This window comes from Lactuca saligna, chromosome 9, assembly GCF_052625555.1.
Source record: "Lactuca saligna cultivar CGN05327 chromosome 9, ASM5262555v1, whole genome shotgun sequence".
Lineage (NCBI taxonomy): Eukaryota > Viridiplantae > Streptophyta > Magnoliopsida > Asterales > Asteraceae > Lactuca > Lactuca saligna.
This window is the reverse complement of record NC_136425.1, coordinates 54510056-54524408: the sequence shown is the minus strand read 5'-3', so window position 1 is coordinate 54524408 and position 14353 is coordinate 54510056.

Below are 14353 nucleotides of genomic sequence, written 5' to 3'. Positions count from 1 at the left end.
GATCATAGGAATTATTTGTAACCTATTTGGTAGTTTAATTCTTGATCATAATGTGTTTTAATGGAGTCCATAACTTATCCTTAAGTTATGGAAAACCAAGAGTCACACTTGAGTTAAAACCATTAAGAAAACACAAGAGTTATAAAAATGAAGAGTCTTCATTTTATTACTCTATTAAACTCATAAGTTACAAGAAATGAAAAGTTTTGAAAGTTACAAAACTTGCCCTCAAGTTTTGGAACAAGTAAAGTTAAGTAAAAACTTTAAGTTCCAACCCCTAGAATTTTAAAAGTTAAAATTCAACCCTTATACTTATATTATGATAATTTAATAATTATATATATATGTATAAGAATAAAGTCGTCTTACCGCTAGTACGCCTCATTCATGAAGCCGGTCTATAAGGTGGGTATAAGGTTGTTGCCTATAAAATGGTGACTTAATGGGTGAATATTCTCACCCACCGCTTGCTTGATTGGTGGAGGGTCGTTAGCCGAACGGGTAAGACAAGGACTTATAAATTCTCATTCAAAGTATGATGAATATAATAAAGTAACTAAATGTTTATTAAATTCCCAATCTTAGTTACTTTAGGAAAAATGTGAATAAGGTGCTAATCCATGAAATTACACTTTACACTTTGTCAAAGTCGTTGGTGGAGCGTGTGTGGTTAACCGGCACACTAACTTGGACTTAACAAGGTAGGTAAAGGGTGACTTAAGGTTTATTATAGTATCGGTGGAGCGTGTGTGGTTTACCGTCACATCGATTGAGTGATAAACTTTAAAGGTACCAAGTGATTTGCATGGTTACTTCACACCTCGTTTTGTGATCCTCGGCATCCCAATCACAAAACCTGGAGGGCACTCCCGAGATTGAAACATGCCTTTGAAAAGTTCATTGGATCTCTAAGAATGTAGGAATTTCTAAAACCAATAAAAACTAAATATTTAAATATTTCGGTTTTCGTGGTGGAAATTGGTGAATCGTCATTCACCTACCTTTCAAATATGGTATAGCTTAGATTACGGCATACCTCTTCTAAGTTATATTATATTGTGATTGGATCCTAGCCTTAATATTACATTTGGGTGTTTTATTAAGGACTCTCTTAAATCTAAACTAAACTTGTTCTTCTTTTTCAGATGTCTTCAAACAATGCTTCTGGCTCGAATCCTAATGGCTCCTTTACTCTTATGAGTTTGTGTGGGAAAGTCACCTTTGATGGATCCAACTTCAATAAATGGATCAGAAACATCAGGATGATTACTCGCTACGAGGACAAAGAATATGTCCTTGACAAGGAGCTTAAGGAAATTGACGAGTCCACTGCAACTCCCCAGGAGATCGCTGACTTTCATACTCATGAAAGAGATGCAACCAAGGTGGCTTGCATCATGTTAGCCACCATGACAGCTGAACTCCAAAAGTCTTATGAAGATTTCTACCCTTATGAAATGCACCAAGATTTGATGGAAAGATACCATCAAAGTGCACGACAAGAGAGGTACGAAGTCATCTGCTCCATGATAACAACCATGATGAAGGACGGAGAGTCCGTCACGAGCCACATGCAGAAAATGCAAAGGTATGTGGATCGTTTGCTGAAGCTCAATGTGAACTTCCCTGAGGAGCTTGCAATAGATATCATTTTGCACTCCTTACCATCGTGCTATGATCAATTCCGCATGACATATCACATGAACAAGGAAGAAGTCACCCTCAGCAAACTTCAGGGACTTCTCAAGACCGCAGAAACAGGTCTTAAGGGGAAGTCGGTTGCTGTCACTCCTACTCCAGACTCAACTCCGGTCTTGGCAATCGGGCAAAGTCGAGGGAGGAAGAGAAAGAGATCTTCAAAGGGTACCAAGGCTCGGACCCTTGATGGTTCTTCTTCAAGTGGAACCAAGAAAGGTTTCATTACTCCTTCTTCTGACCCAAAAGAGGCTGAATGCTTCTATTGCCATGAAAAAACTCATTGGAAGCGGAACTGCCCAAAGTACCAGCAAGATGTGAAGGATGGGAAAGTCAAACCCAACCATGCAGGTATTTACACTATCATTTCTAATAACTCACCCCATTCGAAATCTTGGGTCCTTGATACAGGTTGCGGTATTCATATTTGTTGTGACTTGCAGGGACTAGGAAGAAGTGAGAATGTGGAGCAAGGAAGAATAAACTTAATCATGGGGAATAGGAAAGTTACACCTGTCACCAAGATTGGAGTTTATACTTTATCGCTAAGTAGTGGGTTAAATTTAGATTTGAATAAATGTTGTTATTCGCCAGAAATGGCAAGAAATATTATTTCCTTTCATGCATTGTACAAACAAGGTTTCACCTTTTCGTTTGATAATGAAGTTGGTTCGATTAATGCTTTCTTTAATAATGTACTTTATTTTAAAGCATTACCTTGTGATGGTGTGTATGAAGCTGTATCTATTGTAGATAACTTAGGAAATAATGTTTTGTGTATTGATTCTACTAATAATAACTTGGATAAAGCATCATTATGGCATTGTCGTCTTGGACATATAAGCAAGAAACGCATAGGCCAACTCCAAAAGGATGGAGTCTTGGAGTCGTTTGACCTAAAGTCAAATGATAGTTGCGAATCATGCTTACTTGGAAAAATGACAAAGTCACCCTTCACAGGCTCGTGTGAAAGGGGTGAAAGTTTGTTGGACCTTATACACACGGATGTGTGTGGACCATTCAAACATGCCACAAGAGATGCTAATCGTTATTATTTGACTTTTACTGATGATTACAGTAGATATGGATATGTCTACTTAATCAAGCATAAGTCAGAGACTTTCGAGAAGTTTAAGGAATTTAAACAGGAAGTCGAGAATCAATTGGGCAGGAACATTAAGATGCTTCGATCCGATCGGGGTAGTGAGTATCTTAGTTCAGAGTTCCTCGACTATCTAAAGGAATGTGGGATTGTCTCACAATTGACACCTCCCAGGACACCGCAGTTGAATGGTGTGGCTGAGAGGCGTAATCGAACCTTGTTGGACATGGTTCGTTCCATGATGAGTCGAGCTTCGCTACCAATCTCATTCTGGGGGTATGCCTTAGAGACTGCCGCCCATATCCTTAATCTAGTCCCTACAAAGAAAGTTGCCAAAACTCCTCACGAGATGTGGACTGGTAAAGTACCTAAACTAGACCACATCAAGATTTGGGGCTGCGAGGCTTTCGTGAGACGCGAGACTCATGATAAGCTCGAACCCCGAAGCGAGAGGTGTATTTTCATCGGCTACCCACAACAATCCTTTGGTTACCTCTTCTACAGACCTAGTGACAATGTGGTCTTTGTAGCAAGAAGAGGAGTCTTTCGAGAAAGAGAGTTTATAAGCCAAGGAGACAGTGGGAGGCAAGTTGATCTTGAAGAAATTCAAGAGTCAAGTGGTGAAGAAACTTCAAACTCTAGCCCTCAACTTGAGGAGGAAACTCCTGTTGAGCCAATTGACGAATCTGTACCTCTGAGGCGTTCCACGAGAGTTAGGAGTGCACCTCAGCATTACTATGGATTCCATATTACTGCAGAAGGTGAGACACTTATTAGTGATGAGACACTAGTAAGTCAAGATGACCCTAACAGCTACGAGGAAGCCATGGCAGGCCCCGAGTCTGCCAAATGGAAAGAGGCTATGGATAGCGAGATACAATCCATGTATGACAATCAAGTTTGGAACTTGGTTGAGAATGTACCAGGTCGAAAGACTATAGGGTGCAAATGGGTCTTCAAGAAGAAGACCGACATGGATGGTAAAGTACACACTTATAAGGCTAGACTGGTTGCAAAGGGCTTCTCTCAAATTCCTGGAGTGGATTATGATGAGACCTTTTCTCCGGTAGCCAAGATTAAGTCTATTCGGGTTCTGTTAGCCATAGCCGCATTTCATGACTATGAAATTTGGCAAATGGATGTCAAAACCGCTTTCCTTAATGGGAAGTTGGCTGAAGATGTTTACATGAGTCAGCCAGAGGGTTTTGTCAGTAACGAGTACCCTAATAGAGTGTGTAAGCTTGAGAAATCCATTTATGGATTAAAGCAAGCACCTCGCAGATGGAATCTTTGCTTTGATGAAAAGGTCAAGGAATTTGGCTTTTCTAGAAGTGAAGATGAATCTTGTGTATATGTCAAGGCTAGTGGGAGTATAGTTAGCTTTTTGGTATTGTATGTGGATGACATACTACTCATAGGAAACGACATTCCAACCTTGCAGGATGTAAAGTCCTGGCTTGGGAAGTGTTTCGCTATGAAGGACCTTGGTGAAGCTGCCTATATTTTGGGGATAAGGATCTTGAGAGATCGGAGTAAAAGACTAATTGGACTTAGTCAAAGTACCTACTTGGAGAAGGTTCTGAAGAGATTCAGAATGCAAGACTCCAAGAAAGGAGAGTTGCCCATCCAGAGTAACGCCAAACTGAGTAAGACACAAAGCCCTAGCACTGAGGCTGAGATAGCAGAAATGAGTCGAATACCTTATGCTTCGGCTGTAGGTTCGATCATGTATGCTATGACGTGTACTCGACCTGATGTAGCCTTTGCCTTGAGCATGGTTAGCAGGTTTCAGGGGAACCCTGGCAAGGCACACTGGACTGCGGTAAAGACTATTCTCAAGTACCTACGAAGGACTAAGGACTGGGTCCTTACCCTCGGTGGGAGTGATGACTTGAGAGTTGTAGGGTATAGTGATGCTAGCTTCCAGACTGATAGGGATAACTTCCGCTCTCAGTCGGGCTGGGTCTTTACCCTAAATGGAGGAGCAATTTCTTGGAAGAGTTCCAAGCAAGAGACAATGGCAGATTCTACTTGTGAATCAGAGTATATTGCAGCTAGCGAAGCGGCAAAGGAGGCGTTATGGCTGAGGAACTTCATTGGAGACCTTGGAGTTGTACCAGCTATTAAAGAGCCAATGGAAATTTTCTGTGATAGTGAAAGTGCTGTTGCCTTAGCCAAGGAACCAAGGGATCACGGGAGATCCAGACACATCGACAGAAAATACCATTTCATCAGACATCGGATCGAAGAAGGACTCCTCGTGGCAAAGAGGGTATCATCGGATGAGAATCCGGCAGATCCCCTCACGAAGGGACTGACTCGGGTTAAGCATCTCCAGCATGCTCGGAGCATAGGGCTGAAGGATGATATTAGATTTAGTAGTTAGATAACTTCGAAATTTGTAAAGTGTAATTGACATTTGATGATGAATAAAAGTGTTTTATTTATGAGTAAAGTGTTGCTATCTCTTGTCGATCGTTTACTATATTTCTTTTGCATGTTTTGACTCCAGAATAATTTTGTTTGGTATAACATATTATTCAAACCTCCACAGTCGGTCATATGTCGGAAGTAGGTATGAATCAAGACTGTCATGTTTGGTTGTAGAGGTCTGGGACAAGGCTACAACAATCATGAGTGCTCATAATTTCTGAGCATTGGACTCAACCCACGCTTACTGGAATCACTTCATGGAATTCTATCTCGAGTGATCGTGAGACGGTAATATCATATAAGTCTTTAAACCTATAGATATGATTTGTTACTTACAAGTTGGTTATGCATTGATTGTACGAAAAACGCATTGGTAACTCGATGTTATAAAATCGCGCTCTTATGTGTAATTCAATGAGTAGTAGAACAAACATATGAGTCGAAGTTTATCTGTTCCTTCTTGGATTAGAAGCTGATATCTGGGCCCCTCGATGATTTTGTTTTGACCTATGTACCGGGCCCGGTCAGAACTAAGTTGATGTGTTCAATTAAGTTCTTTGTCAAAACAAATCGGAAATCGGGAAACAAATGTTGGACAATAAGTAAGACATTGTTCCATGTATTTGTCCGACTGATATCTAGAACAGAGGATTATATGATCACTTATCTTAAATGGCGTACCATCATCTTCTCAGTTTCGAGAAACCTTGTAAAGAGCTACGATTGCCGATCGGTTCCTGAAGTCATACTTGCAGTAATAGTTATTAGACTTATCCAAGTGGGAGACTGTTGGATAAGGTGTCTAAGTCCATAACTATTTCTGGTATGTACTTGACCCGACCCGGCATGGTCCATTTGGGTTGCATGGCACCATGCAATTGGATAGACTAAATGAGAGAAATAACACTTGGAGATTATTAATATATTATAAGTTCTAATATATTAATAATATTATTTGATTAGTTTGATCAAGAATTAATTTAGAATTAATTAAGTGATCAAAAGATAACTAATTAAATATATGGGTTGATTAAGTAAATCATCCATATCTTGTATAGTGGGCTAAAAGGCTCCATGGATCATCAAGTTGGGTTCCACCCATAGGATGCTCCATGGGAGTTACAAACCCATGGGTCATGGAAATGAAGAGTCATGACACATTAGGGTTTAACCCTAGATGTGTCAACACTATATAAGTAACATGATCTCCTCCCAAATCTGCTACACTAAGAAATAGAGGGCTTGGCCGATTTTGTGAAGTGAGTATACTCTCATAAGTTCTTCCAAGAGCATTTGGTGTTGTGTGAAGCATTTGAGGCATCACACTTGGGGTGCTAGGCTCACAAGGTTTCAAGGAACACAAGCAACAACAAGGTAAGTTATTCTATCTGTACTTTATGTTATAATTGTTCCCCATGTATGCTAGATAGGAATATAACCTTGGAATTCAACTTTGCATGACAATTAGACAAACATAGATCCAAGGTTAGTAGGGTTGCATGTACACTTAGGAAGTGTTAGAATGCTCAAAACCCATCAGTATTCGCCCTCAAGATTTGGCGACATTACCTCTACGGGGTTCGGTGTACCATTTACACGGACCACAAGATTTTGAGGTACCTCATTGATCATCCGAATTTGAACATGAGGCAGCATCGGTGGCTTGATGTGGTGAATGATTATGATTGTGAGATACTTTACCACCCGGGGAAGGCCAATATGGTGGCCGATGCACTTGGCCGCAAGGCGGCATCGATCAGGGATATTTGCATGCGGATGACAGTGGTGACTCCGCTTTTGGAGCGGATTCGGGAGGCCCAGCTGGAGGCCCTGAAGGAGGAACATCGGAATAGTGAGCGCATAGCGGGTCAGGTTTCCTCCTTCGATTATGATAGTAGGGGATTATTGACATTACACCGCAGGGTATGGGTGCCATACCTCGGAGGCATGCGCCAGATCTTGATGGAGGCGGCGCACAAATCCCGATTCTCCATTCATCCAGGGGTGACAAAGATGTATAGGGATCTTCATCTGGACTATTGGTGGCCCTACATGAAGCGGGATGTGGCTTGGTACGTCGAGCGGTGCTTGACCTGCAGGAAGGTCAAGGCCGAGCATCAGAGACCGCACGACAAGATGCAGCCGTTTGGATATCCCGTTGTGGAAATGGGAAGATATTACGATGGATTTTATCATGAAGCTTCCCAGGACTACGCGAGGAGTGGATTCTATATGGGTCATCGTGGATTGATTGACCAAGAGCGCCCATTTCATCCCGATTCAGGAGAGCATCTCTGCCGAGAAGTTGGCCGACATCTATATCAGGGAGATAGTGGCGCGGTACAGGGTGCTAGTATCAGTGATTTCTGACAGAGATGTGCATTTTACTTCCAGGTTTTGGAAGAAGTTTCATGATGAGCTGGCCACTCGTCTGCATTTTAGCCCTAGCTTTCACCCACAGATGGATGGTTAGAGTGAGCAGACCATCCAGACACTTGAGGATATGTTGCGGGCATTTGTGTTAGATTTTGGGGGTAGTTGGGATACCTATCTTCCTTTAGCTGAGTTCTCATACAACAATAGCTACCATGCGAGTATTGACCGTCCTCCCTTCGAGATGTTGTACGGTCGAAGATGCAGGACCCCGATATGTTGGGGAAAGGTTGGCCAGAGAGTCATGGGAAGTACTGAAGTGGTGCTCTAGATGACAGAGAAGATCCAACAGGTTCGGAGCAAGCTTCAGACTGCACAGAGTCGGCAGAAAAGTTATGCCGACAAGCGTCGTTCGGACTTGGAATTCCAAGTCGGGGATATGGTTCCACTGAAGGTGTCTCCATGGAAAGGCGTCATCCGGTTTAGAAAGCGAGGTCAGTTGGGCCCAAGGTACATCAGGCCATTCATGGTGGTAGCCCGGGTGGGCAAGGTGGCACTTTCCACGTCTCTCAGTTGCGGAAGTGTTTGGTGGACGACTCGACAGTAGTGCCTTTGGAGGATATTCAGGTCGATGACAGCCTGAATTACATCGAGCGACCTGTGGCGATCCTCGACAAGAAGTCGAAAGATTTGAGGAACAAGAGGGTGGAACTCGTAAAGGTGCAATGGCAACATCGGAAGGGATCGAAGTGGACTTGGGAGCCGGTGGAAGAGATGATGGAGCACTACCCCGAACTATTTCAGGATCGAGCAGCAAACTTCGAGGACGAAGTCTAAAATAAGTGGGGGAGATTTGTAGCACTTGGTTCCTGGTACGTACTCCTTGTAATTAACATTTTTAAATTAATGCATTTTGTCTTGGACTCGGCAAGTTGATGGACCTACTCGCCGAGTAAAAGTGGGATAAGACGCGGGGACTGAACTTTGGACTCGGCGAGTCGGTTCTCGGACTCGGCGAGTAGACCCTGTTTGGTAAAAAAAACCCTAATCCGGGTGTTTGCACCCTATTTAAACGCACTAACTTGGCCTCCTTTGTCCTTAACACTTCCAGAGTGCTGAAGAGCAAAACCCTAGCCCCCCATTTTAATCTTGAGAGTGATTTTGGCTTTGTGAAGAAGATTTGGAGCTTAGAAGAAGAAGAAAGAGGTTGTGGTGTGCAAGGAGGAGAGGTAGATCTGGAATCTACACTGCAAGAGGTTTCTATTCAGGTAGAAAAGCCCCTACCTTGATCACTAGTTCTTTAGATCCCCTTTTGTCCTTAAAATGGTGGTTTTTAAGCCCTAAAACACCATACTCCTTGTGTTTGTGCTTAATGGTCCGAAAGGACTTCAGATCTAGGCAATATGGACATATTAGAAGTATAAAGTTTCTGTGGTTGGAGTGATTAAGGTCCCCATTGAGTGTATGAACTCATAAAAAGCTTGGATTTGCCTTTTGGAGCTTGTAGGGCCATGCATGCATGTACAGTTTGCAACTTTACGTGATAAGCATGCCCTAGGATCATAGATCTGTGGTTTCGAAGCGTTGCATGTCTCAGATTTGGCCTATATGGGAAATGGGTCAAGGGACTCGGCGAGTCCTAAAGTGGAACTCGGCGAGTTCCATGAAGATGGCCTTAGACTCGGCGAGTTGGATGAACAACTCGGCGAGTCCTATGAAGATTGCCTGGAGCTCGGCGAGTTGTTCTTCAAACTTGGAGAGTCGGGTCACGAGTCGGTTCAATCGTCCCAAGTAATGAGTTAAGGGTGCTTCAGTGAGTGGGAAGAAGGACTGGTCGAGTAGGACTGGGTTAATAGGAGAAGGACTCAACGAGTCTATGCCGTGACTCGGCGAGTCCAATCAAATGGACGTTGACTTTGACCAAGGAGTTGACCTTGGACCAAGGGAGGGTCAGTCTTTCGACCTAAGGGTATTTATGGGTGTCTAACCTATGTTTATGATTTATAGTCGGAGGATTTGCGATTCATCAGTTAGGCGCTCAGCAAGCAGACTTCAGCACCTACTTTTGAGGTGAGTTACCTTCTAGTAGCAGTGGGTCTAAGGCCATAATGTCGGCCCACCAGTAGGAGACGTATGATAGATGATTGTGTTTGTTATATCATACAGGTTTGCTACTACTTGATATGTTATATGCTAGCATGATATGTTGTATGTGATAGTAGTAGAGTTCGGTTGTTAGGATCGAAGGGTAGTCAGACACCCAGGTACGTCTGACAGTATGTGATCATATGTTTGCATGCTGGATTGTTATGTTATATGTGATACAGGTAGTAGGAGGGGATCAGTCCCCGAGTTCGGTTGTTAGGATCGAAGGGTAGCTCAGGAACCCCAGCTATGTCTGATAATATGTTTATGTTATGTTACATGTGATAGTAGTAGTAGGGGTGAAATAGTCCCCGAGGTTCGGTTGTTAGGATCGAAGGGTAGTCAGCACCCCAGAATGGCTTGCCATGGGTAGTCAGCACCCCAGAATGGCTTGACATGGGTAGGTCGGCACCCCAGAATGGCTGTACCGGGTAGGTCGGGCACCCCAGAATTGCCTGACAGTATGTATGCTATGTGATTATATGGTATGTGGTACAGTGGGGGAACTCACTAAGCTTCGTGCTTACGGCTTTCAGTTGTTGTTTCAGGTACCTCTTCTGTCAAGGGGAAGGAGCTGGCGCGATAGCAGCGCATCACACACGCTCTTTTGATTTCCGCACCAAGAGTCATTCTGGGATTTTGTACTCTGACATTTTCATGTTTTATGTTTTGGTTTATGGCCACGAGACATGTTTTATCAAATATTATGATCGTGTGATATTTTGTTACAAACGCGTTTTCAAATCGCTTAATTAAAAACGAAATTTTTGGCCCATATTTTTAGGATGTTACATACCCCTTATGATGACTTGGTGTATACGGAACATATATATATATATATATATATATATATATATATATATATATATATATATATATATATAAAGGGACTCACCGAGTCGGTGAGCTGACTCGACGAGTCGGCTAGGGTTTTCCTCGACAAGATTGGACATGTGTAACTCGGCGAGTTGATGAGACAAACCGACGAGTTAAGTTGGATTTGCACGACCTTTCTGAAGAAATGAGGGGACTCGGCGAGTCACATAGATGCACTCGACAAGTCGGGTCAACATGGACTGTTGACTCGAGTGTTGACTTCTGTTGACTTTAGATTTTGGTCAAGACAGGGATTATGGGGACGATGGAGGGGTAAAATGGTCTTTTACCCGTCCTAAGTGTTAAAGAGAGAAAATAGCATTTGGTTTATTTAGAGTTGTGATTGGAGTATTAATTTGAGATAATTATCATATGTGTTAGGCAGAGGCTAGACCGGTGATTCGTGTACGAGGTTTATTTGTTTGCTTACGAGGTGAGTCATCTCACTATACTTACCTTGAGTAGTAATCTTTGTGTGACTGGAGGATCTTATATGCTTATATTGAGTATTGTAATATCCTACATTATGTCTTTGTGATTTATGATGTGTATTATTATGAGTTTACTAAGTTAGGACCGGAGGATCAACCCAAGATGGACCGGAGGGTTCCACTAGGACACATTAATCGAAGGGTTTTATTCGAGTATAGCCATGAGAGGCTAATGAGATATGTGTGGTATTTTGGGCAACTTACTAAACTTCGTACTTACCGTGTTATGTGTTATGTGTTTCAGGTAATTCTCAGGATCACATGAATGCGCCGACTTGATTGTACACACAAGACGAAATTATGTTTTGAGGATCCTAGATTGTGCTTATACAATTTATGAACATGTGTTTTTGATAAATTGTCATTTTGGAGAGTTGTGAATTGTGTTTATGAAAATTATATGATTTTTAAAAATGAAAAGTTTGTTTAAAAATTTACGGTGTCACATTTAGAAACAAACCGAAACCATCAACGTTTATTGATAAATTGCAAGTCACCCTAACCATCATGTATTAGTTAATTTACAATGAACATATCCAATGCATGATGTTTTGTTTAGGCTTCTCCATTCATACAAATAAGAACATTCGGCAACATGGGTATACAGTTGCTCGACTAAATGCTTTAAATCCGCATAACGCACCACGCAAATGTAATACCGAACTAATTAATATATCCGTGATAAATAAAGACAAACTTTGTTTTTGTTCCGTTTTATATAATCGTCCAAATTTAATTATGTTGTTCGAATTTTAAATTTCAACCTAATTTTAAAATGTTATTCGAATTTTATACTATTATTGAAATTTATAATAATAATAATCATAATATTAAAATAAAAAATAAAAAAGAATTAAAAACAACGAAAAATTAGAAAAAAGGGGAAGAAAAAAGAAAAAGAAGGAAAAGCAAAAATAAAATGTGGGATACAATTCCCACTATTACATTCTCTAAGAAATTCCAAACAAAACTATGATTTTAAATATTAATTTTCTTTGGTATTTTGTAGAAAATTTTCAACGTTTTTCCTACGGAATCTATAGTATATCTATTTTTGTAGGAAATGTGCAGGAACTTTGTTGGATTTTGCTTTTGTTCGGAAGTTTGTAGAAAATTCGATGAATATTTCCTACAAAACATTAAAATCAGATATTCTTGTAGTGTTCATGTTATCCAGTAACATCAACTACCTATCATATCAGTATTCCATAAAGGATCTTCAAAGGCCACATCATTTCCTTGCAATCATGGCTACTAAAAGCAACTTGTGTTTATTTATTTTATGAAATCAATATACCAACAATATCATTAATGAAGTCTCTAAGACGACATGAAATACTACAACTATCTCGGTGAGCACTTACACTAAACTTATTCAGATAGACGGTGATCGTATTGTTGACTCATCTTTCTATCAAATCCTTGTAAGTTCACATAAATACCTTACCATCATGCGACCATATATCACATACATCATTTAATAGGAGTTTCTATTTGTGTATCTATAGTGGGCATTAGTACATTTGTGTTGGGTAAGATATTGGATAAGAGTATCATCTTTTGACTATATAGGGTAATTGATCGATCACTAAGAAGTAACGATTAAAATTCTTTATCAAAGTCGATGACAAACGCGTCTTTGTTGTCATTAAATAACTCTTTGAGGCTTGTCCATAGGACTCAATTGGTGTCACATTTCTTTAGAATCATGGTGAGCAGAGGTTGTGTATTACGCCACAGATCCATATTTTTACCAAAATCTAATTTGTGTTATTCAACATCGTCCAAGTTAGTTGGGTTTGAGGTGCCATCCAGATGCCCCTCCTTACGTTGATCCACAATTCATTATTGCATGTTTCTATGAGATAAATTATTATATTGGCCTACCAAATGGAAACTAATTGTATCTTGATCCGAATATATAGGTGTTACCAATGTCATAGATGACATGTTGGATCTGTAAGCTCCTTTGAGAGCTTCAAGCTTCAATCTCCTCTTGGTGAGCCTACAATTATATACCATGACAACGTTCAATGTTGTTTATCTATCTAACAAAAATATACAATACCAACGAACGAAGTAAATTAAGATGGATAACAACTTTGTCCCTAACAATTTAGTGGGGTTGTTGGTCAACTTCGTGTATTTCATAGTCTTTAAAATGTCGGCATTTTAGAGACAATTTGAATGTTTGCTCACGCCTCCTTAAATTGCACATATACATATTAGTGTGCATATTTGTGTTGTAGATTCGGACCATACCTTAATTTGTCCACATGTATTAGTCCAGTTTAAGCCCATTGAGATTCTACATCTATTTAACCCTTTCGTTAATGCAAAGATCGAGATATTATTGGACTACAACATTATACTATTTATTTACATTGGCAACCTCTCTTTTTCGTAACCAAAAACTTTTTGACTTCATGGAAAATACTTTATTTTTGTTTGGATTGGAGAAACATTAAAAATCCAGCCGGAAATCAAAGAATGAAAGCGAAAACCCATGTGACGTAACACTACTAATTTATAGGATGCCACAAAATTGTAATTATTTTTGTGAATCGGTTAGCTCTTCAAAAAATTCATATATACGACTCAAACCTAGTAAGTCATATTTTACAATAATAAACAAATTGTGAAAAAGCGCTTGAAACGAGACGTGAGTTGATTACAGTTATTAAAACTCCCTTTAAATTTCATGAATCCAGCACATGTTGAAATCGGTTTATAGTTTAACACTCCACTAGATCATATGACTAACCTTAATTAACTAATTAAGTTAATAATCGTGTGTTGGAAAGAGTAATTAATCAATCATATTTAAATTCTTGATTAATTACATTGAGAATTGTGCAAGATTATAAATTCCCACACCAAATAAATAATGGTACAAAATGACAAAGTTAAATACCTCTTCTAACCTCAATATCATCTATAATCCCTAAAAAATATGTCTAATGGTATTATGTATATTCATAAGATGTATCTGTCATAATGGTTGGATGTTTATGTCATGTTGTTGACAAAAAGCTGTACGATTACATGGATGTGTGAATTAACTGTTCTAAAAAGTTATAACTTGTTCTCCTTAATTTACTTTTTTCAGTAAGATTTTACCCTTGGAGTGTATCATATGGTTTTTGGTTTTCTTTTAAGGTTTTACCCTAATTAATGGAGTGTGATTTTATTGTTTTTGGCTAATTATATGAATCAAATTATAAAATGAATTCAAGAC